Here is a 21,802-nt window from a genome sequence, read left to right as displayed (position 1 = left end):
CTGCCCAACCATGTCACTTCCTGGGATTAAAGGCATGTGTTCTTCCCAGTACTAGGATTAAAGGTGTGTGCCACCACTGCCTGGCTCTGTTTTCAGTGTGACCCTGAACTCACAGAGATCCAAACGGGATCTCTGCCTCCCCAGTGATAGGATTAAGGGTGTGTGTCACCACTGTCTGGCCTCTGTGTCTAATCTAGTGGCTGGCTCTGTCCTCCAATCGCCAGGAAGTTTATTCGGGTACACAATATATCACTACAGGTATCTCCTCCTTCTAAGTATACAGCCTCTTTCCCAGGCAACTGTATGCAATTCAGCCCTAATGATATGTGCCCTTGTAGTTTAGAGAAGGAATTAGAATACACAGCCTGAGAAAGACTTGAGATAGGGTGGATTCTGCATATACACCTATGAAAAGGCCATCTTTTAATGTGGGAATTTGCCTTGAGTGCCATCAGGCTTACTTTCTATGTTCACTGAGAAATGTAATGGAATGGGGAGTATATAGGCAGTGGAAGAGCAGAGAAAAGGTGAGCTCCACATATGCAGCTATGGGAGAGCCATTGTACATACTAGGGGGAGACTTTCCTGTGTGGCTGCTTTTGGGTATCTTAGAGTTTCTATTGCTCTGAAGACACACCATGACTACAGCAACACTTATAAAGGAAAACATTTCATTGGGGCTGGCTTACAGTTCAGAGGTTTAATCCATTATCATCATAGTGGGAAACATGGCGGCCTGAAGACATACATGGTGCTAGAGAAAGAGCTGAGAGTTCACCAGGCAGCAGAAAACAACTGTGACACACTTCTTCCAACAAGGCCACACCTCAATTAGTGACACTCTCTATGGGACTTGGGTCGGAGGGCATTTTGATTCAAATCACACAGCATCAAAACCCTTGCAAGTATCTTTTCAACCATGCTCATCAAGTAAGCTCAATAAACTCATTGGTTCCCCAGGGTAGAGTTTGGTGCAATTGTACTTTGCAATGTCATTGGGACTTATGGGGATGGAATAGACATTCCTTCTTCTCCCTTCATCAGGGAGAAAATTCTCACAACAGATCATACACATATTTGTTTATGTTCCTATGTCTCATGGTATTAGAAAAAGGAAGCAGTACATAAAAGAACATGTTTCTAACATATTCTCCTAAAAATATAAATGTGGAAATAACCTTAGTAAAGAAGGACTTAGATATATGAAGATAATAATGACTGGATGGCTCCAGAATAAAGAAGACTGGAAAGGTTTTGCAAGTTATGAAAGTCTGAGTAAGTTGTTTAAGGTACATAAAGAATGAGACTTAGATATCATATATTTATTAAATTTGGCCCAGGTGGGTGGCCCTCCCCAATGAGGGACTCAGGGAAAGTTTAATAATTAGTAATACTAGTGGGAAATAGCTTGCCGGTTCTTTCTGGGATTCTCCTCTGCTTCTTCTGCTATAGGGAGTTGTAAGGAAGACCACAGTCATGCCATGGTGAGTGTGGAGTGTTCAGAGCAGATTTTCTGAGCTGTCATTTCTGCTGGGACTTAGAGGGACCATGAGCCAGACTGTGGTTCTGTTGGTCCATGTGGTGACCTGGGAAGTGGCCCTTGTCCTCTGAGCTTCACTGTGTGGAATTTCCTGGGGAGGGGGAGGTTCTTCAGCCCTGGCATGGGAGGACATGATACTTGCAATATTGTCCAGTGTGCATACACAGGCTTTGCTCTTTGTGTGAAACAGGAACACAGATTGGAAAACTGAAGGTTTGGTTTCTATAAGTTTGAATATTGCATTCCACTTTTATGTTTATCTTATGAATGTAACAAATAGTTTAGAAATTGGTAGAAAGATAATGATGTGGATCATCCTTCAGCAATACATGACTATAATGCTTTTAACTTTCTTCCACCACAAGCCTCAATGGAGTGATTCAGTGAATTTCAGTTCCAGGAGACAAAAGGAGTTTCTGATCTGTAGAGGGTTCTCAGGTGTCCAGAGTATTGATTGGGCAGGTAGATAGGGTAGACTCCACATCTTGTGCCAAAATCCATGTGGCAGAAAACAGGTTTTAAATTATTCTTCTATGTTATTTTGGGATTGGGCTTCAACAGGGCTGGGTTTATCAGAAGCCACAAGGAGGCATGAGGGGCTGCAGAGCCATTGCAGATCACCTCCATTTGCAGAGAGACTTCTACAGTATGGGGCTTCTCTTTGGCAGAAATATCAGTAGCATAAGGGTCAGGAACACACAGTTCAAGGGTCATTTTGAGTTAACTTTGTGGAAGTTGTGAATCTGTGTTTATTTAATTTCTATACACATAGAATCACAGGTAGTTGGATGACATTGGTCAAGACCATACTTTCCTTGGCTAAGGTTCCTTTGGCCTTTTGATTAAAAGTTGACTATTTTTCTGGCTTTGCTCTTGGCTTTTTCTCTCCATCCCCACTATTCTTTCACAAATATTGTACATATTCTTGATTATTATAGTTTTCTGGTGAGTATAGCAGTCATACTGTGTCAGTTTGTGTACTATTTTTTCATGATCCCATTGAGCATTCTGAGTGTTTCCATTGTGAATATAGCTTTGTAATCAGCTTTCCTGTTATAAATTGTTGGGCATTGTTATTGGATTATATTCAATTTATGGTACAAATTTACTACACACAACATCTTAATATTGATGCATCATGTTCCCAAGGATCATTTATTTACATTTTTTATTTAGGTTTTGTTGTTTTTAATCTGTGAAAGACTTCTAGTTTATTGGATAAAAACTGCTATGGGTCTTGGCAGGTGGCTCAGCTCATATTCTTCTTGGGGATGACCTGAGTTCAGATACCAACATTGAAGCTGAGAGGCTCATAACCATCTACTACTCCAGATCCATGATATCTGATACTCTTTTTGTGTGTGCGTCACCTGTATACATATAGAAGACATTCTCTATCATGCACAAACATACACACAAAATAGCAATAAACTTGTTTTCAAAAGTGCTTGTAACTTACAAAGCAATTAGAGCAAAACAAGTTGCTTTAGGTATACAGAGTTTCTTTAAATATCTGTCATCTTGCATTTTGTTTTAAATGTTTTTATTTCTTCACTCTGATACAGACTTATGGCAATCATCATTTGTAGGAAACAAATGGTGTCTAAATGATCCTAACAGACATTCTTTTCTTTATAAGAGAATGAGATCTCTTTTCTACAAAATTAAAACATCAGAAGGCTTCAAGTGAATCTTTTCAATTTTGGTAGGACATTGTCTTCTCACAACCAATTTTCTATTATTGGCAAAGGGTGCACAGGGTGAGTGCTGGCTAGTGATTTCTTGGAGTTTGATTTTTATTAGAATCTTGTAGTTCTTGTTTAAGGCACCATTATATAAATTTATAGGTCTGTTTTTGTGTCTTGTTTTGCAAGTGGTGCCATCTATGTTGTTGATTTTATTATTGACTAATTACATTGTTCATTTTCTGGAAAATGATGCACCTTCACCGATTTTAATTATTCAGAAATTTTATTATATGATGAGTTCTTTGAGTTTTTGTGGCTTGGGAAGTTTCTGTGGAGAGACAGTTTTAATTTTCTCTTCTTGATCTTAGATACTTGCCTCTTTCCATTTCCTGGCATATCTGTTTTGCTATCTTCTTGTTTGGGTTTTTGTTGCTTAAGTGATTGATATGGTTAATACATTAACTTTGGTTCTTTAAAACCTATTCATATATTATTGTCTCTTTTTCCCAATTAGCCTCAGCTGTCAACATGACATAACATAGAGTCATTTGAAAGAACATCAATTGAGGGCATGTCTAAATCAGAATATCTGATTTCTGTGTCTGAGAGAAATTGTGTTGATTAAAGGTTGATGTGGGAAGGTTTTTCCACTGTGTTGTCAATATCTCTAAGCAAGTGGACCTAGGCTGGACAAGAGAATTAGCTGAGCACAAGACAATGACAAAGCAAGAGAGAAGCCAGGAAAAAATGTTTTCCCATGGTTTGCCTTAAGTTATTAGCTTGAGTTTCTATCCTAAGCTCCTACAACGATGGACTGTGACCTAGGGGCATCAACCAAATAAACCTGTTAATTATCTGAGTTGCTTTTGTTGAGAGAAGAACAGCAACAAACAAGAAATTTAGAACAAAAAGTGCTACCTCAAAAGTGATTTTGTTACTACAAAGAACGTGGGAATGTTGACTTTTGGAGGAATGTTGAAGGTATCAGAACTTTAGGTGGCAAAAGCCATAAAAAGCTGGACACAAAGCTTAACTGGCTGTTTTTGTAGGACCTAGAAGATAGGAATGTTGAGAGTAATGGAAGGCGGTGGAGGTCAAGGTCATAGGATTTTAGTGGGAAATAGGCTCTGCAGGGAACCTTGGAGTTGGCCTGGCCTAGCTCCCTTGAGAGACATGTGCCATAGATTTTTCAGGTTAGAGTCCATGGCTCCTGGGGAACAATGTATCTTCCAGTTCCTGAGAGATTGATGCACTCCCTCAGGCAGTGAAGTATTCAGACTATTTTTGTGTTTCTCTAAATATTCACTTAGAAATTAAGGAAACATGGAAGCTTTACAGGACAATTGATCTTAGTTTCTTCATGCTAGGGTTATATGCCATGTACTCCTCTGAACAGTTAAAAGTTAGTGTCAGCCGGGATCGCCCAATGACGGAGAAATGGTTGAGATCTACATGAACAACCTGGACATGAGTGGAAGTAATGAAGGGCAAGGGTCGAGGGAAAGAGAGCCTGTGGGAGCAGGATATCCCAGCTGGATTAAGAACAGAGAGGGAGAACAAGGTATAGGAGACCATGGTAAATGAAGACCACATGAGAAAAGGAAGAAACAAAGTGCTAGAGAGGCCCACAGAAATCCACAAAGATACCCCCACAATAGACTGCTGGCAATGAGACAGCCTGAACTGACCTACTCTGGTGATGGGATGGCTAAACACCCTAATAGTCATGCCAGAAACCCCATCCAAAGACTGAGGGATCTGGATGCAGAGATCCATGGATAGGCCCCCGGTGGAGCTTCAGGAGTCTAATTAGCGAGAAAGAGGAGGGTTTATATGAGCGAGAATTGTTGAAATCAAGGTTGGATAAAGCACAGGGACAAATAGCCAAACGAATGGAAACAAATGAACTATGAACCAAAGGCTGAGGGACCCCCAACTGGATCAGGCCCTTTGAATAGGTGAGACAATTGATTAGCTTGATCTGTTTGGGAGGCATCTAGGCAGTGGGACCGGGTCCTGTGCTCATTGCATGAGATAGCTGTTTGAAACCTGGGGCTTATGCAGGGACACTTGGCTCAGTCTGGGAGGAGGGGACTGGACCTGCCTGGACTGAGTCTACCAGGTTGATCTCAGTCCTGGGGAGGCTTTGCCCTGGAGGAGGTGGAAATTGGGAGTGGGCTGGGGGGGAGGGGAGGGGGCAGGAGGGGGGAGAACAAGGGAATCCGTGGCTGATATATAGAACTGAATGGTATTGTAAAATAAAAGAAAAGAAAAAAAGAAAGAAAAGTAAAATGGATTTTTACAATTTTGTTAAAAATCCAAGATTTATTTACTATTAAAGAACATTCTAATATTAAAAAAAGTTAGTGTCAGATCTGAAGAGCTGGGTTTATTGCTTCTTGTAGAGTTAGAAAGGAAAGTGGTTGAGCCAATGAGAGCTATATAGCAGAGGCTTCAGAGACTGAGGGCGTTTTTTTTCCACATACATTGTGCCATTCACACATTTGTGGGGGTTGATTTAAAAACAAAACTCAACAAGTGTGAAGTAATGGTAACCAAATTTGGCTGCTTGTCAGGATTGCAAGAAGAGCTTACCCCAGCTTTCTCAACTCAGAGTCACTGAGTTACTCTGAATCATAGCAGGTAGGAGATGGAACCTAGAAAGTGGAATTTTAAATCAAATTGGTTTAATGTAGAAATTTGTAATCTGTAGCTCTAGAGTTTCACATAAGGTGGAACTCTCAACTTGGCATCATATGGAATCTTCACACTAAAGAGATTATTTGCTAGTACATGTATTCTGTATTTTTTAAAGTTTAATGACTTTCCTGTCACCTGCCTATATCAATGGATAGTAGTATAATTTGTATGCATCTTAAATTGCCAACTTTGTCCAGTGGAAAAGGCATCTAGCTAATGTATAGCACTAGAGAAGTTTCAAACTGGCATTAACAACTGCATAGACCAGTGGATATAGTGAATTTGAGTAATTGTAGCCATTGTAGCTTTAGATAAAATTGTTTTAAGCACTAAAATCTTCCCACTCATGAAGTTGACCTAAGATGGTTCAGTAATGAACTTGACTTAGTTCAAGGCTACTTCCCACTTTCTCTTCTATCAGGTTCAGTGTAACTGGCTTTATGTTGAGATCTTTGATCTAGTTGGACTTGAGTTTTATGCAGGACACTAGATATGTGTCTATTTGCATTCTTCTATGTGTCAACATCCAGTTATGCCAGCACCATTTGTTGAAGACACGTTCTTTTTCCCAATGTATAATTTTGGCTTCGTTGTAAAAAATCAGGTGTTCATATATATGTGGGTTTATGTCGGGGTCTTCGATTCACTTCCATTGATCCACATATTTATGCCAATACCAAACTGTTTTTATTTCTATAGCTCTATAGTAAAGCTTGAAGTCAGGGATGGTGCTACCTCTGGGAGTTCCTTTATTGTACAGGATTGTTTTAGATATCCTAGCTATTTTATTTTTCTGTTTGAAGTTGAGTATTGTTTCTTTGAAGTCTGTGAAGAATGTGTTGGGATTTTGATGGGGATTGCATTTAATCTGTAGATTGCTTTCGGTAAGATTGCAATTTTTACTATGTGAAACCTACCTATCCATGAACATGGCAGATCTTTCCATTTTCTGACATTCTCTTCAATTTCTTTCTTTAGAGACTTAAAGTTTTTGTCATATAGGCCTTTCACTTGTTTGGTTAGACTTACTCCAAGACATTTTACATTATTTTTGGCTATTATAACAGGGTGTTGCTTCTCTGATTTTTTTCTCAGTTCTTTTATCATTTGTATATAGGAGAGATACTGATTTATAAAACAAATGGAAGTCAGGTGTAGAGGTGCACACCTTCAATCCCATCACTTGGCAGGCAGAGGCTGATGCAATTCTGTGAGCCGGAGGTAGGTCTGGTCTAGGTAATGATTTCCAGGGCTGTGTACAAAGACATTACCCACTCTTACCCCATCTCAGTTATATAAATGAATAGAAAAATAAAGCCTGGCAGTAGTGGTGGTGGTGCATGCCTTTGATTCCAGCACTCAGGAGGCAGAGCCTACCTTACAGAGTGAGTTGCAGGATGGCCAAGGCTATACAGAGAAATCCTATCTCAAAAAAAAGAGGAAGAAGAGGAGGAGGAGGAGGAGGAGGAGGAGGAGGAGGAGGAAGAAGAAGAAGAAGAAGAAGAAGAAGAAGAAGAAGAAGAAGAAGAAGAAGAAGAAGAAGAAGAAGAAGAAGAAGAAGAGGAATTAGATATGATTAACTTGAAATAAAACAAAGAAACAAGGGAAGACAGTGCTGGAGGGGTCTCACTTATAGGGGAGGGATTTGATGGGGTAAAAATTAAAGCCTCATCCTCTTATGACTTTGCCTGCTCTGCCTTCACAGGCTCCTCCTGACTCCTCCTGCCCAGACAGCCCTCCTCCTTTGGTCTTCCAAAGATTCAGCCAGCCAGCAGACACAGTGGTGGGAGCTACATAATCCCTTTTATGCAGTATGGATTCAGCTGTCATTGATAAAGTTCAGCCCATTAGAATCAAGGGTCCTGGTGGAGGATTAAGCCAATACATAAGGCATATTGGAGTTATTGCCTCTTTGAATGAATTGACTCTTTCTTGCTGTATATTTTATTGCTGTAGAAGCTGCTGTGGGACGGTCTGTATGTCAAATTGCTCTGATTGGTCAATAAATAAAACACTGATTGGCCAGTGGCCAGGCAGGAAGTAGGTGGGACAAGGAGAGAGGAGAATTCTGGGAAGCGGAAGGCTGAGGCGGAGAGACACTGCAGCCGCCGCCATGACCAGCAGCATGTGAAGATGCCGGTAAGCCACCAGCCATGTGGCAAGGTATAGATTTATGGAAATGGACTAATTTAAGCTATAAGAACAGTTAGCAAGAAGCCTGCCACGGCCATACAGTTTGTATGCAATATAAGTCTCTGTGTTTACTTGGTTGGGTCTGAGCGGCTGTGGGACTGGCGGGTGACAAAGATTTGTCCTGACTGTGGGCAAGGCGGAAAACTCTAGCTACAAGAAGCCATAGCTTTTCTCATTGGTCACAAATTTGGAAATTATTTCCCACAGTTTAGTAGTGTTCTGATCATTTATTGGGTAAAATTTCCCCTATGCATTTAGGGTATTTGGATAACATCCCCCAGTTATGTGTGAAATCAGTCACACAGTCAAAACCTGTATCCCACAATCAGGTCCGTTGTCCCTTTCTCTATTGTAAATATAGAGATCTGCCTTCCTGTAATTATCTTTATTGACAGGCATTTGGTCAGTGTTAGTGTCCAGGCAAAAGTATCTCATTTGAGACATTTTCAGACACACCCAGGACATAGATTTACTACATGTCTGAAATTATTAATTCATAGCCACTTAGATAGATAGAAAATAAGCATGATCTGGTTTTACCTTGCCTGCAAATAAGAGAAGTGATGAACTAAACTAACCTCACACTAAAAGATTCTTAACTCCTTGTACTTACTTTCACCTCTGTTTAATAACACAAGATTTTAGTTTAGGGATTTATTGCTTGTGTTTACCCTAAGAAAATAATGGGAAAGGTGATCAGCCATTTGCTCATTCCCAGAAGAAAGTAAGCTTTTCCACAGGCTTGCTGAAGACCTGTACCACCAGAGGTAGCTGGAATATGCCAGGTTCTTTTTCTTGTACAAATTAATCTTAAGTCCTCTCTTTGCTCTACAGCCTTAAGCAATAGATGGAATCCTTAGATCTAAAAAGTTCCTTTTAAGCAACTGACTATAGCAAAAGTGCAACAACAGACCAAAAGCTGCACGTATTCCTCTATTGCTTATGAAGGTTGCCTAGTAACCAAGGACCCACCCCACCCACTGGAAATGTGGCACTCGAGCCACTTGGATTGGCACAGGGAGAAAAAGGCAATTTTTACCTTATTTGTGACTTTTACTGATTATGGGCATTTAGCTAATGACCTAGACACATTTAGGAATGTAGTTTAAGCACACAAATTCCCCTCTTAGATTCCATTGCTAATTGAATCTCTAGTTGACCTCATCGGGGAGCCTCCACTAATCACTCTCATTTTGTGCTGTAAATGAAAGCTGACAGTTATTGCTCTGTGTGTAAATCTTATATGCCTTGGTGACCCTGAGAAATTTAAGCCTCACATTGTATTGCGGAAAGAATTACTGTTGTAAATGTATATAAGCTGGCACCCTTGCTGTAGAGAGGACTTGTTGTAGAACAATAAAGAGACATGGATAGAAAGAATGTGATATGAGGGGATTCATTTACTTTGCCCTCAGAGAGTCAGATTTTTCCTCCACTTATTGTAGCATCTCCTTTGGAACCTGAGAGGAGGTCTTTAAGGGTGGCCCTTAAAAGCCTTTGTTAACACAGTGAGCTAGAAAATTGGGCACCTGCTGGTGATTCTCACCTGAGGCCTGGCCCCTTGTTGAAAAACAGAGAGGTAAAAGACACAGAGGAGCTGGAATGTCCACAGTGGTGATAGCACATCCTGTTGCCCTTGCAGACTGTTTGTTCCTGGCTTAGGGATTGCCAGGTCAGTCAACCTGATGTCCATGTGCAGGAGAACAGCAAGGGAAGAAGAAATCCTGAACTGTCTCTGAGAGCCCAGAAGACTTGGCCAAGGGAGCTTAGAGCCTGTGAGGAGTGTACAAGTGTTATGGGGAGGGTTCTGGTTTCCTCTGCTCAATACCCAGCAGAGATTTGGGTTCTTGTGCTCTGTAGTCCCACCCCACTGTAATAGTGTCATTGGCCTATCATAAAGAATGAGGGCACTACATGCACACATGCTTGTTACCACATACATACCATGCCTGCATGCCTGCTAGCCTGCCTACCCACCTATCTGTAAAAAAATGCAAGTGCCTGGTGCCTTTGGAAGTCAGAAGAGGGGGTCTGCTGAAATTAGAGTTGTGGGTGGCTATCAGCTGCTTGTTGGATGTCATATGGGGGGGTGGGATGTGAATCCACCAAAGACAGAGACATGATAGACAGGAGGAAAGAGAAACAGGCTACTACATTTTAGTGTTTCAAGTTATGTCTGAGGAGCCTCCTAGTTACATAAAACAAAAGCAAATACTTTCAAATGTCCGTGTCCTCTGAGGGGAATCAAATGGTTGGGAAAAAAAAAAAGGAACAGTTTTTTTTTAGGAGTTCCTGAATCCTCAAGAACACCCAGACCAAATTAACCCTTAAATGGGGTTTGGAGAACAGCAAGAGTTTGCTGGGCACCTGTCTCCTGCTTCAAGTTTTTTTTTTCAATTTATGATTATGTTGGCTCTAAGATTCTCATCTTTTATGATGATTTAAGATTCCAGCTTTTATTTAATAGACACCATGTAGTGGGTAGCTGTTCTAGCTATGGCCTTGAAGCACCACCCCTAGTGAGGCGGCAGGTAACTGCCTATGACCCATTACTCTGATAAAGGCTGCAGAATCTATAGCTAGTCCTATTGAGACCTAACTACCTGAGATTTCTTACAGAACCCCATAGAGATACCATTGCCCCCTAAATAGCAGGAAACAATTCTAAAAAATGATCCCTGCCTCCCAAAGGTTTAAAATTTTCTCAGGGTTATGGATAAATGGTTATAGGATTGAGGGTGGAAAACAAAAAGTTAGTATCAATATTTCCTTAAAAAAAGAAAAAAAGGGAATGAATAGGTATAGCATATTAAGATAGATTATTATGTCCACTAGTAAACTAATCTAGCAAATTTTCAGCCTTAGATACTTTGCACTGATATGGATTTTTGTATACTGATACAAATGTAAACTATTTTTATGTTCCTATTTAAGATAAATTGTATATTGATACAAATACAAAACTATATTTGTCATATTGTACACATATTCTACTGTTCAAAATATTTTTATATATTGATACAAATATAAAATTATATTTGTCATACTGTACATATGTTCTACCTCTGTTTTGGATATTTTATATATTGATACATATCAAGTATTGTTGTCATTGCATATTTTACTATACATTTCTACCTCTGTTTAAGATATTTTACGTATTGTCACAATTCTGAGGTCATTGTCCTTTTACTGTACATCTATTCAGACTGTTTACCTTGTTTATATGAAGCCTTAGTCCTTAGGTTATTTAGGTAGATAAGACTTACAGAATTAGTCACCTATGTTTATCATATCTAATGCTATGTTAGTTAGATTGTCCAGATTTACAGATACATAGGTCAGATGGATAGGTAATCTTCAAACACTTCATAGACCTAGAGAATATGGCATTTAAATGTTTTGATAACTTAGAATTCTGTTGACATGAGACATGATCACTCCTGGCAACACCAATCTAATCCCTAGAGGATGTTGGGCTTCTAAGGCACTCCGCTGGGAAGTTTATCTTTTTCTTGGCACAAAATGACCTGATGGGCAAAGAACTGCCCTTGCCTCGACTGCTGACAGTATGAACACTGTCCTTTCTGGATGAGCAGGACACAAGGAAAAGTGACTACTGAACCCTGCCAAGACAGGGTAACATGGTCTTTCAAAATTCCTGCTTTTGGGGGGCTGGAGAGATGGCTCAGAGGTTAAGAGCACTGACTGCTCTTCCAGAGGTCCTGAGTTCAATTCCCAGCAACCACATGGAGGCTCACAACCATCTACAATGAGATCTGGTGCCCTCTTCTGGCCTGCAGTCATACATGCTGTATACATAATAAATAAAAAAATAAATCTTAAAAAAAAAAGACATGTGCCACCACGCCTGGAAAAAAAAAAAAAACTTTCAAAGATTATTTGGAGATATTTCTCATCTATGAACTATTGTTGGGGTAAAAAATGATGAACTGACTAATTTGTTCAAACTGACTAATTTGTTCAAAATCTTAGAAGGTGACAAGGACTTAAATAGTCCAAGAGAATTATCACCTGAAGCTGAGAAAGAATTGGCCTTCGTAGAAAAGAAAGTACATGAAGGGCATGTGGATCATATTGATCCAAAGCTGGATTGCATTTTGGTTATTTTACCTTCTAGGCATTCTCCTACTGGAATATTAATGCAGAGGGAAGATATTATATTGGAATGGATATTTTTACCAAATAAACCAAATAAAAAATTAAAAACTTATGGGGAAAAAAATCTCTGACTTGATTTGGAAAGGAAAATTGAGACTTCGTCAATTAGCAGGAATAGACCCAGCAGAAATTGTCGTACCTTTAACTAAGGAGGACATTGAAAAATTATGGACAGAAAGTGAACCTTGGCAAAGAGCTTGCAGTAATTTTTTGGGAGAAATTAACAGAGGCAGGAGGATCACGAGTTCGAGGCCAGCCTGGGCTAAAATTTATTAAAAATATTAAAAAAAATTCCTGCTTTTGAAAATGATCTGTCAAATATTATAGCCATCTGTCAAATATGTAGCCAAATAGGATGCCCTAACAATTCTAAGAATCTTTAGGTGGCTCTTCAGGCTGCCACCTGTCTCTGTCTATTCTCACAAGATTTTCAAAAGTTGCTTGCATGCTTTTCCCATTTTCTCAGTTATATTCCTTCTCAGGACTTTGATGAGGCTGAACACTAACAGTTATAGTTATAATGTTGTATCTTAGCCAAAACACATTAAATACTAGATTTAGATTCTTCAGGATAGGACAGCTTTTGGAATAATCTCTGTAACATGCTATTTACCTATGTTCTGGACATCTGTGAATTTTAGTATGTGTCTCTTGTTTAATGTTGTTCTTGTTGGTTGTAGTTTCATTTTGTTTGGGTCACTACCCTTTATATCTCTTGGATAATCATTCCTATTGTATAGTTTTATGTTAGATTAGAATTTTCTTATACAGACAAAAGGGGGAGATATGGCCTTGAAACACCACCCCTAGTGAGGCAGCAGGTAACTGCTACACCTGTCTATTACCTTGTAGTACCTGCCTCTGGTGTGTGGCCACCAGGAACCCTTAAGACCTGGGATGCATGTACACAGATCTCTCTCTTTGCTCCCTTGTGGTTTTAGATACTGAGATCTTGGATGAGGCAGATCAGTGTGGGACTTGGCTGTGCTTTTCCAGACCCTATGATAAATCTCCTGTGGTTGTGAGTTAACCCCTAATACATTTCTTTGCTCATTAAGTAGACTCCATGGATTTCTTGCATTAGACACCTAGTCCCTCTAGTCTCATTGGCTGTACAACTTTGATCACAAAGGCATGTTGGATTTCATCAAAGAACTTCTCTGCATTTTATATTTCAATTTCCATTGTTATTACTAGTGGATTCCTGATTAATTTGTTTGTATTTTTCCTAATTCTTGAACATTGTACCAAAGTCATTTCTTTCTAGTGGGTTTGTGTTTAATTTGTTTATATTTTTCATCATTTTTTAAAGATTTATTTATTTATTATATATACAGTATAATGTCTGCATGTATCCTTGCAGGCCAGAAGAGAGCACCAGATCTCAATTGTGTGCTGAAGTCAATTATTTGATCTCTTAGATTTCTTTAAAATGGGCAATTAGAGCTATAATTACTATAATTACTCATAAGACTGGTTTTACTATGTGCCATGAATTGTGTAGTGTTGAGTTTTCATTTCCTTGAGAGAATCTCTCTCTCTCTCTCTCTCTCTCTCTCTCTCTCTCTCTCAATCTAGGTTTCTGTTTTGTCCTATTCCTCATGCAGCGATGAACGAGTTGTTGGATCTCCAGTCTCATGGGCCCTGATGTCCACATCTGTCCTCTGAGGGCATCTGGTAGGAACATGATACACAAACTTACAGGCAAGAAAAGTTTAAGATCACATCCCTTCCTAACCCCTTGACCTTGTGCCAGAAACGTATAGAAAAGAAACAGTAAAGGGTGAGGACTACTTAGATATGCATATCTCTTGCCTTCTAGTTAAACATTAACTTCTTGGATATGGGGAAGCCTTCATTGTTGATTTGAGTTCAGTCATTTTCAGGTTTCTGAGGAAAAATTTTTATTTGGTTTACTTCACATTTTAACTTTTATTTTTGAGACAGAGCCTATTTCTTTATTTGTACTCTAGACAAATTATCTCACTGCATGGCCCATGACTTCTTTCTGAGCACTACCATGAAAGTAGTGAGCTACTCCAAATTATGTTAAATATAATGCTGCTGCTGCTGCTGCTGTTATTACATAGCACAAACAGGGAGACGTGCATAAAAATCCTGCCTTGTCAAAGAGCAAAGGGGACTTCTTTGGCAGGGAGGCTTTATATAGATTGGTGCTGAGTCTCTTGTGTGTGTAAATTTGGACTTATTGTGCATTTTTAAACTATAGAAGGTTGTGAGTCATTATGTGGTTGCTGGAAATTGAACTCAAGACCTCTGGTAAAGGAGCCAGTGTTGTTAACCACTGAGCCATCTCTCCAGCCCTTTATTGTGCATTTTTAAACTGTTATTAGTGTGGTGGTGCTGCAGTGGCTTATTCCAGAGATCTGAACCCCAGTCCCTGGGTATGTGCAATGACTGATGTTGGGTCTGTAAGTAAATCGGTTGCAACAACTCTGGGTTTTGGTCCCGGATTTTGGCACCAAAACGTGAGTTTTGCAACTCTGGGGAAAGGTGTCTTAACTACCTAGGGAATCGGGCAACCCCTTGAGCTGCTTAGGACAGCTCTGATGGCTGAACTGCAAGGAGACAGTTCAGCCCTGGAGGGCAAGGTATCCTGGACACCTCAAGCTGCTCAGAACAACAGCTCTGTCCTGAAGGTGTCCCAGACACCTGGAGCTGTTTAGCACAGCTCTGATGGCTGGAACTGCAAAGAAGCAGCCCAACCCTGGAAGGGAAATTTTTCTGACTTCTTGGGAAAGTCAGGCCTGGAACTGCTTGAGCAGGTAAGGGTATCCTGACTGTTAGGGAAAGTCAGGGCATACCTGGTAAGATGGGGGATGGTCACCCCATAGGATATAGCAATCCTGCTCCTCTCCTAGAGAGCTGCTAGAGCTGAGCTTTTCTTAGCCCCCACTTAACTGGGCTTCCTAGCAGAGCTCAACTTCTCTGGCCTAAGATGTTGCTTCTTTGGCTGCACTCTGCAAAAGGGGAAACCCCTGCAGAAATGTAGCAATCTCCTCCAGCTCCAGAGAAAAGTGTTACTTTTTCAGCTCTCTCTTGCTTTGTCCACTGAGGGACTTCTCAGCAAAGATCTGTTCAGCTCCTCCTTGCTCTGCTCTTTCAGCTCTCCCTTGAGAAACGTCTGAGGAACATCTCTCTGCAAGGATCTTTTCTATGCCAGTGAATGAAGATCAAAACTCTTTTGAGAATGAGATTTATTTGGGAAGGAGGAGTCCAGAAAAGTAGCTGCCTCAACCAGGGTGGAGAAAACAGCCTTTTTTCTAACTGACCAGGCGGGGTGATTTACACAGGATGTCTTGGGGATGGAGACAACCAGGGGTTGACTTGGGGCCCAGGGTTCTACTGTCCTGCTCTGTGATTGTTTGGTTTCCAGGGGCAAAGATAGCTCTGATCTGACTAAGCCAAACTATGTTTCTTTCTGACCTGATCTGACCATCTTTCCCTAGTTCTGGGCTCCAGGGTCAGGGTGGGTTTCTTTAGCCAGGCTCTTTTCCCTACAGGGTCTGTTCTTAGCCCTCTTGTCTCTCTCTAGCTTGGGACTGAATTTTTATTGTTGTTAACAAAGGTTTAAAAGGAAGTACTTTTTCATTTTGAATTTGATTATTTATTGTATGTTTGTCTGTTTGTTTTACTATATTTTCATTTATTTACTTGAGACAAGGTCTATCTGCATAACCCTAGAATTCAGAAAAAATTCAGTTAACCCATAAATTTCCCCTTTTCTTCTTCTTTATGTCCTCTCCCACTCTGTATGCATCCATGGCCCAGGGCCTATACTATTTTTGTGTTACAGGAGTTACAGAAAATAAAAGAAAGCCTGCTGTAGTGGTGCATACTTTTAATCCCAGCACTGGGGAAGCAGATGCAGCTGGATCTCCGAGTTAAAATTTGGCCTGGCACACAGAAAGAATTCTGGTACAGTGAGTTCTACACATTCAGTAACACTGTCTCAAATCAAATAAAAATGAAATAAAATATAAAAGAGACCTAAAAGCATGGAGCTGCTTGGAGCCCAGGGCTTACCCCTTCCCTCATAAATCGGATCCCCAGCACTGTTGTACATGGTTTCTTTGTTTGATTCCAAGTGATTTATATTTGTGTTTGTCTATTTATTCAATTTTACATTTTTGCTGTTTTTTTTTCTTTCCTGTTTTTTGAGACAGGCAGGGTCTATCTGTGTCATCCTGGCTGTTCTAGAAATAGCTCTGTAGAGCAGGCTGGCCTCCAACTCACAGAGATCAGACTGTCTTTGCCTCCTGAGTGCTGGGATTAAAAACATACACCACAGCCTGGCTAATTTTACTTTGAGTGTGTGTGTGTGTGTGTGTGTGTGTGTGTGTGTGTGTGTGTGTGTGTGTGTCTGGCTAGGGTACAGGTATATGACTTCCTAAATTGAGTTCAGTCATCATGAAAGAGAGATAACCGGGCGGTGGTGGTGTATGATTTTCTTTAATCCCAGCACAGAGGCAGGCCAGCCTGGGATACAGAATGAGTTCTAGGAAAGACACAAAGCTACACAGAGAAACCCTGTCTCAAAAAAACCATAAATAAATAAAAATAAATAAAAGACAGAGATAGGACACTGGGGGCACATCTAATGAGCAGAGAATCATATTTAACCAAAATTTGCAAGAGCATTTCATTAGCCAGCATGTTGCTGGATAAAATCATAAAAAATTCCAACCCACAGGGGTAGGAATGGGACTGATTTCCTTCTTTCTAGCTGCTGAGTGCTGGGATTACAGGAACAGGCCAGCACACCCAGTTTATGCAGTACTGAGAGGATGGTACCCAGGGCTTCCTACTCCCTGCACAAGTCAGATCCTCAGTACTGCTGTTCCTTGCTTTTTGTTTCATTCCAGCTTAGTTTTTAAAATCCTACTTTTATTCTTCCTTCCTTCCTTTTTTTCTTTATCTCATTCTTTCTTCTTTTCACTCTTTCTTTCTCTGTTATGCCTGCTCATTCCAGTAAATCCAATGCCTCTGGCCTCTCTGGGCACCTGTACTCATGTGAGCAAAGCCATACACATTCACACTTGCACAACCACAAATAAAAATTAAAATGATCAGTTAATGTGACATTTAAGAAAGTAAATAAAAGCAAGGGAAGGGGTGTCCTGAGCACTATCCTCAGTGATGTATAAACTGTAGTTTTGCCACAGCACGCAGAACAAAACCCTTGTAGTACTTGCTGGTACTGATTGCAAGTCTTCCTTCCTTCCTTCCTTCTTTCCTTCCTTCCTTCCTTCCTTCCTTCCTTCCTTCCTTCCTCCCTCCCTCCCTTCTTCCTTCCTTCCTTCCTTTCCTTCTTTCCTCCCTCCCTCCCTTCCTTCCTTCCTTTCTTTCTTCCTCTCTCTTTCTTCTTATTTTCAGGGTTTCTCTGTGTAGCCCTGGCTGTCCTAGAACTCATTCTGTAGCCTAGATGAGCCTCCAACTCTCAGCCTTAGCCTCCAGAATGCTGAGAACACTGATCATCAATGTTTGGGGATTTTGTTATTGTTTGTTTATTCTTCAGTACATATTACTAAAATCAAATAGCAGCATAAGCAAACTCAGGAATCAGTGGGTGCTCTGCCTTAGGGTCTCTTTTTTTTGGGGGGGGTGGGGATTGGTCTGTAAATCCACATTTCTTTTCTTTTTCTCCCTTCACCCCAGACAGGAAACTAAACTTTTATGGTGTTTTTCTTTTAATGTAGAGTGTGCTGTCTCATTCAGGAGAGCCTCCTCACAACTCTGCAAATGCAAATTGATTTTAAGTCCAGGCCCTCTAAAGGTTAAGAAACACAGAGAACAAAAAGGATCTTGAAAAGTTACATAGTTGTTTCCATCTTGTTGAGGTCACCAGCCAAGATGGCTGCCATCCACATAAATGCATCCATCTTGGTGAGGTCAACAAACATGCTGTAGGCTAACTTACTGAAAAGTTTTACACTGTGACCCCCCCACTACACAAACACACATACACACACACACACACACACACACATACATACACAGGCACACACAGGCACACCCAGAGACACATAAATAATTTTTGAAATTAAACTAAATGTACAATAAAGTAACAGAACAAGAAATTAAAAACAGACAGAAAAGTCTTCCTGGAGTGAAAGAAACAAAAGGAAACCCAGTGTGGTAGTGCACGCCTTTAATCCCATCATCCATGAGACAGAGGCAGGTGGAACTCTGTGAATTGGAGGTAGATCTGATCTAGGTAGTGATTTCCCAGACTATGCAGAGATGCTCCTTTCCCAAATAATTCATTGAATAGAAAAAAATAAAATTTGGAATCAAAGAAACAAACAAAGGAAGGTGGTGTTGGAGGCCTAACATATGGGGGAGGAGAGAGCCTTGGCCTATTGGCCAAAGCCCTGGGTTCCATCCTCTGAACTGCAGAAACTCAGTATGCTGGCCAATGTCTATAACCACAGCACTCTGTCACTAGAAATAAGCAGATGAGGTGAGGAGAAGCTGCCTCCATGCTGCTTTCGAAAGTCAGCCCTTTTAAGCTTTCTGAGGGAACTCCGTGCTCATGTGTCTTTTAGCTTATATGACTTTACTTCAGTTTTTTATTTGATTTCATTTCATCTGTTAGCCAGCAAGCCCTATGGATTGCTCACCAGAGGGCTTGACACCCTCACACAGACATACATGCAGGCAAAGGAGCAATGCACATAAAAGTAAATAAATCTATAAAATAAAAAAGTAAACATGAATATAATTGACTTGGAGTTGTTATAAAGCAAATGAGGGATAACAGTCCTGTGGATCTGGCTTATGGCCTAGTGTCAGGGACAAGGACAGAATCTCTAGTTAGTGGAAAAATACAGACCCCGGATAAGACAGGGAACTAGATCAGCTTACAGTCAGGTTGCCTAGCAACAGGACATTGAGTCAGAGCCCTTTACCCTCTCACCCTGTAAACATCCTATACAAACATCCTGTTAGCTTGCCCCACCCTATGCAGATGACAGCTTCTTGCTCCCCCCACCCTGCAGGAACTATATAAACCTTTGTGGAAGAAAATAAAGTGGCACCTTGATCAGAATCTAGACTTGGTGTGTTTTCCTTTGTATCTCCTGTCCCTACATTCCCTCCTTAGGGTGGTCGAGAACTTGTTGTAGCCCTGCAGGCAGGGCAGCCTAGGGTGTCTGGAGCCCTGGGTTCTATCCTCTCAGTACTACTAAAAGTGGGTGTGCTGGCTCATGCATGTAATTCCAGTACTCGGGAGCTAGAAAGTGGAAAACCAGCCCCTACTCCACCCCATACTCTTGTGAGTTGGAAGATGATTGCTATAGAATCATCCTCTTGTCCACTGTAAAGATTTCTCACTCAAATTGGCTTAATAAAATTCTGATTGGCTAACAGCCAGTCAGGAAGTATAGGTGAGGTGACCAAACTAAGGAGGATGGGAAGTAGAAGGGCGGAGTCAGAGAGTCACCAGCAAACACAGAGAAGCCAGATGAGAATGCCGTACTGAGAAAAGGTACCAAGCCATGTGGGTAAATGCAGATAAGAATAATGGGTAAATTTAAATGTAAGAGTTAGCTAATAACAAGCCTGAGCTATTGGCTGATCATTTATAATTCATATTTGGCCTCTGAGTCAGTTTTTTGGGACCAGGGGATTGGGACAGAAAACTGCAAACATTTGGCAAGGATTTCCACATAAAACCTGAGAAAGCTTTAAAAAAGGATTCCAAACACATAAAAAGAGTCAAGTGTGGCTTCTTGGTAGCAACATTTTCTTGAGTAGACTCTGTTTGCTGGTAGTGAACAGAGGTGTAGCTCCTTTAAGATGCAGCTTCCTGGTCCATGCTGGTGGCACAGTTGGCTCCTTTGGGAGGTCCTGCTACCAAACACTTAAATTGATTTTATGAGCATTGGGTGGCAGCATGGATCCAGAAACTCCCCCAGAGTTGGGGTGGTTAACATGGCTCCCAACAGTATCTTTGCCATGAAGCTAAGCTCTCACAGACCAAGGAGCTGTGCAGAGGCTGCCTTTTTGGTCCTACCCACTCTCCTTAGCAGTTTAAAGACTCATGTGGTCAGAAAAAGATAGAGATGTGCTGTAAAGACAGATTCAGATGATAAATAAATAAATAAATAAATAAATAAATAAATAAACTTTTTACAGTGTGTTTAAAAATATCCATAGGCTTGGGAGAAAAAAAGGAAAGGTATAGACAGTCAGAAATATATAGTTTTAAAACAATAAAGTCCTTATTGAGTAAAGTAATATTTTTTTTAAAAAGCCATGTACAGATTTAAAATACACAGAGAGTCTGGATACTGTATGTTATTGTGTTGCCTTTGAGTTGTTTGACTGCTGAGGAATGAACAACAGCTGCTAAGAGACATTTGATTATATATGTTGCTGGATTGTAGTGGCATTCTGTGAGCTCCTGGTTTGGCTCCAGAGAGAAGCACCTAACCCTAGTTCTTCCTTTGTTTAACCACACCTTTTGTTTCTCTTACCTTTTGTTTCTCTTATTGCCCTATGTGAATCTTGTCTGAGAGTCAGAATCAGAGAGTCCCCCAAGGATCAAAGGCCTATGCAAAACTTGGTCCAGGAAACCCAGAAAACCAAGGTACCTGAGAAATCAGGTAATTTGCACCTGACATTTGGTCTCTGGGAGCTCCTTTTGGTTTGCTTTGAAGGTATGGAAATTAACTATCTAAAAAAAGTAAATAAAGTAAATAAATATGCCCTAGGTGAAGGGAAAAGTGTTTCAGTCCTTTGAGGCTGGACCCCCCTGCAGCCATGAAAGGCTAGATTCATTCATAAGATGCCTCTGTGTCTTCATTCCACAGACCCATGTGAACCCACACACTCGTGTAGCGACCACACAGCTACACTGGATTAATCCAACCTATACATTTTGAAAATGCCTTGACTTCAAAATTTAAGTCAAAAGGTGTATTACTTTGGAGAAGAGGTTATGCTTTTGTTTCCACAGGAAATGAGTCTGTGGATTCATTCTGGGTTAAGGAAAATCAGGCTTGACTGAGGAAGACACCTCCTGAAAAATCTGACTACAAGCATAAAGAAATAAACCTAGAAGAACTATAAGACATGTAAAGTATATTTTACCTTCTCAAACAAAAAACATTTTTGGCTGACTTGTGTACAATGCACAGTCCATACTTGTATTAACGCAGATATGTATGTTACCTTTAAAAGTTTCTGTATTTTCAGAGCAAGGGACCAAACAACAATGAAAATGTATGGCCCAGGTGGTCCAGCATTTCAAAATGCCTCTGTTATAGTCTCCTCAAAATTCTGCATCCAGAAGAGCTTCAAGGCTGCTGGCTGAGATGATTCAGTCTCACAGAGTACTCCAGTCAGAATTTGACCATAATCCTAAATTTTCTCAGGGTCCCCTAAAGATTACCAGTGCTCCCAATCAGCAGGAAGTAGTCTAGAGAACTACACTCACATTCCCCCAAATAAATTATGAATGTTTGCCATTGTT

The 21,802-nt window shown here is 40.5% G+C and overlaps 1 protein-coding gene and 1 long non-coding RNA gene across 5 annotated transcripts in view; one reads left to right on the top strand and one right to left on the bottom strand.

Moving 5' to 3' along the window:
- The window catches only part of LOC102903543 (uncharacterized), a 125,460-nt gene that overhangs the window by 27,899 nt on the left and 75,759 nt on the right, over window positions 1-21,802 (bottom strand). The window lies entirely within an intron of this gene.
- Window positions 1-21,802, top strand: part of LOC121822026 (uncharacterized) — a 74,081-nt gene that overhangs the window by 40,338 nt on the left and 11,941 nt on the right. The window contains exon 4 of one of the 2 annotated variants that reach the window (XR_013044045.1): window positions 7,634-7,882. The exons of the other annotated variant lie outside the window; for it this stretch is intronic. This is a non-coding gene — a long non-coding RNA (uncharacterized LOC121822026). Of the gene's footprint in view, window positions 1-7,633; window positions 7,883-21,802 lie in introns of those variants that run through there. 2 annotated transcript variants of the gene reach the window in all.

The sequence above is a fragment of the Peromyscus maniculatus genome, chromosome 13 (genome assembly GCF_049852395.1).
Source record: "Peromyscus maniculatus bairdii isolate BWxNUB_F1_BW_parent chromosome 13, HU_Pman_BW_mat_3.1, whole genome shotgun sequence".
Taxonomy (NCBI): domain Eukaryota; kingdom Metazoa; phylum Chordata; class Mammalia; order Rodentia; family Cricetidae; genus Peromyscus; species Peromyscus maniculatus.
Note: the sequence above shows the minus strand (reverse complement) of the source record. Positions and strands in the feature narration are given on the sequence as shown.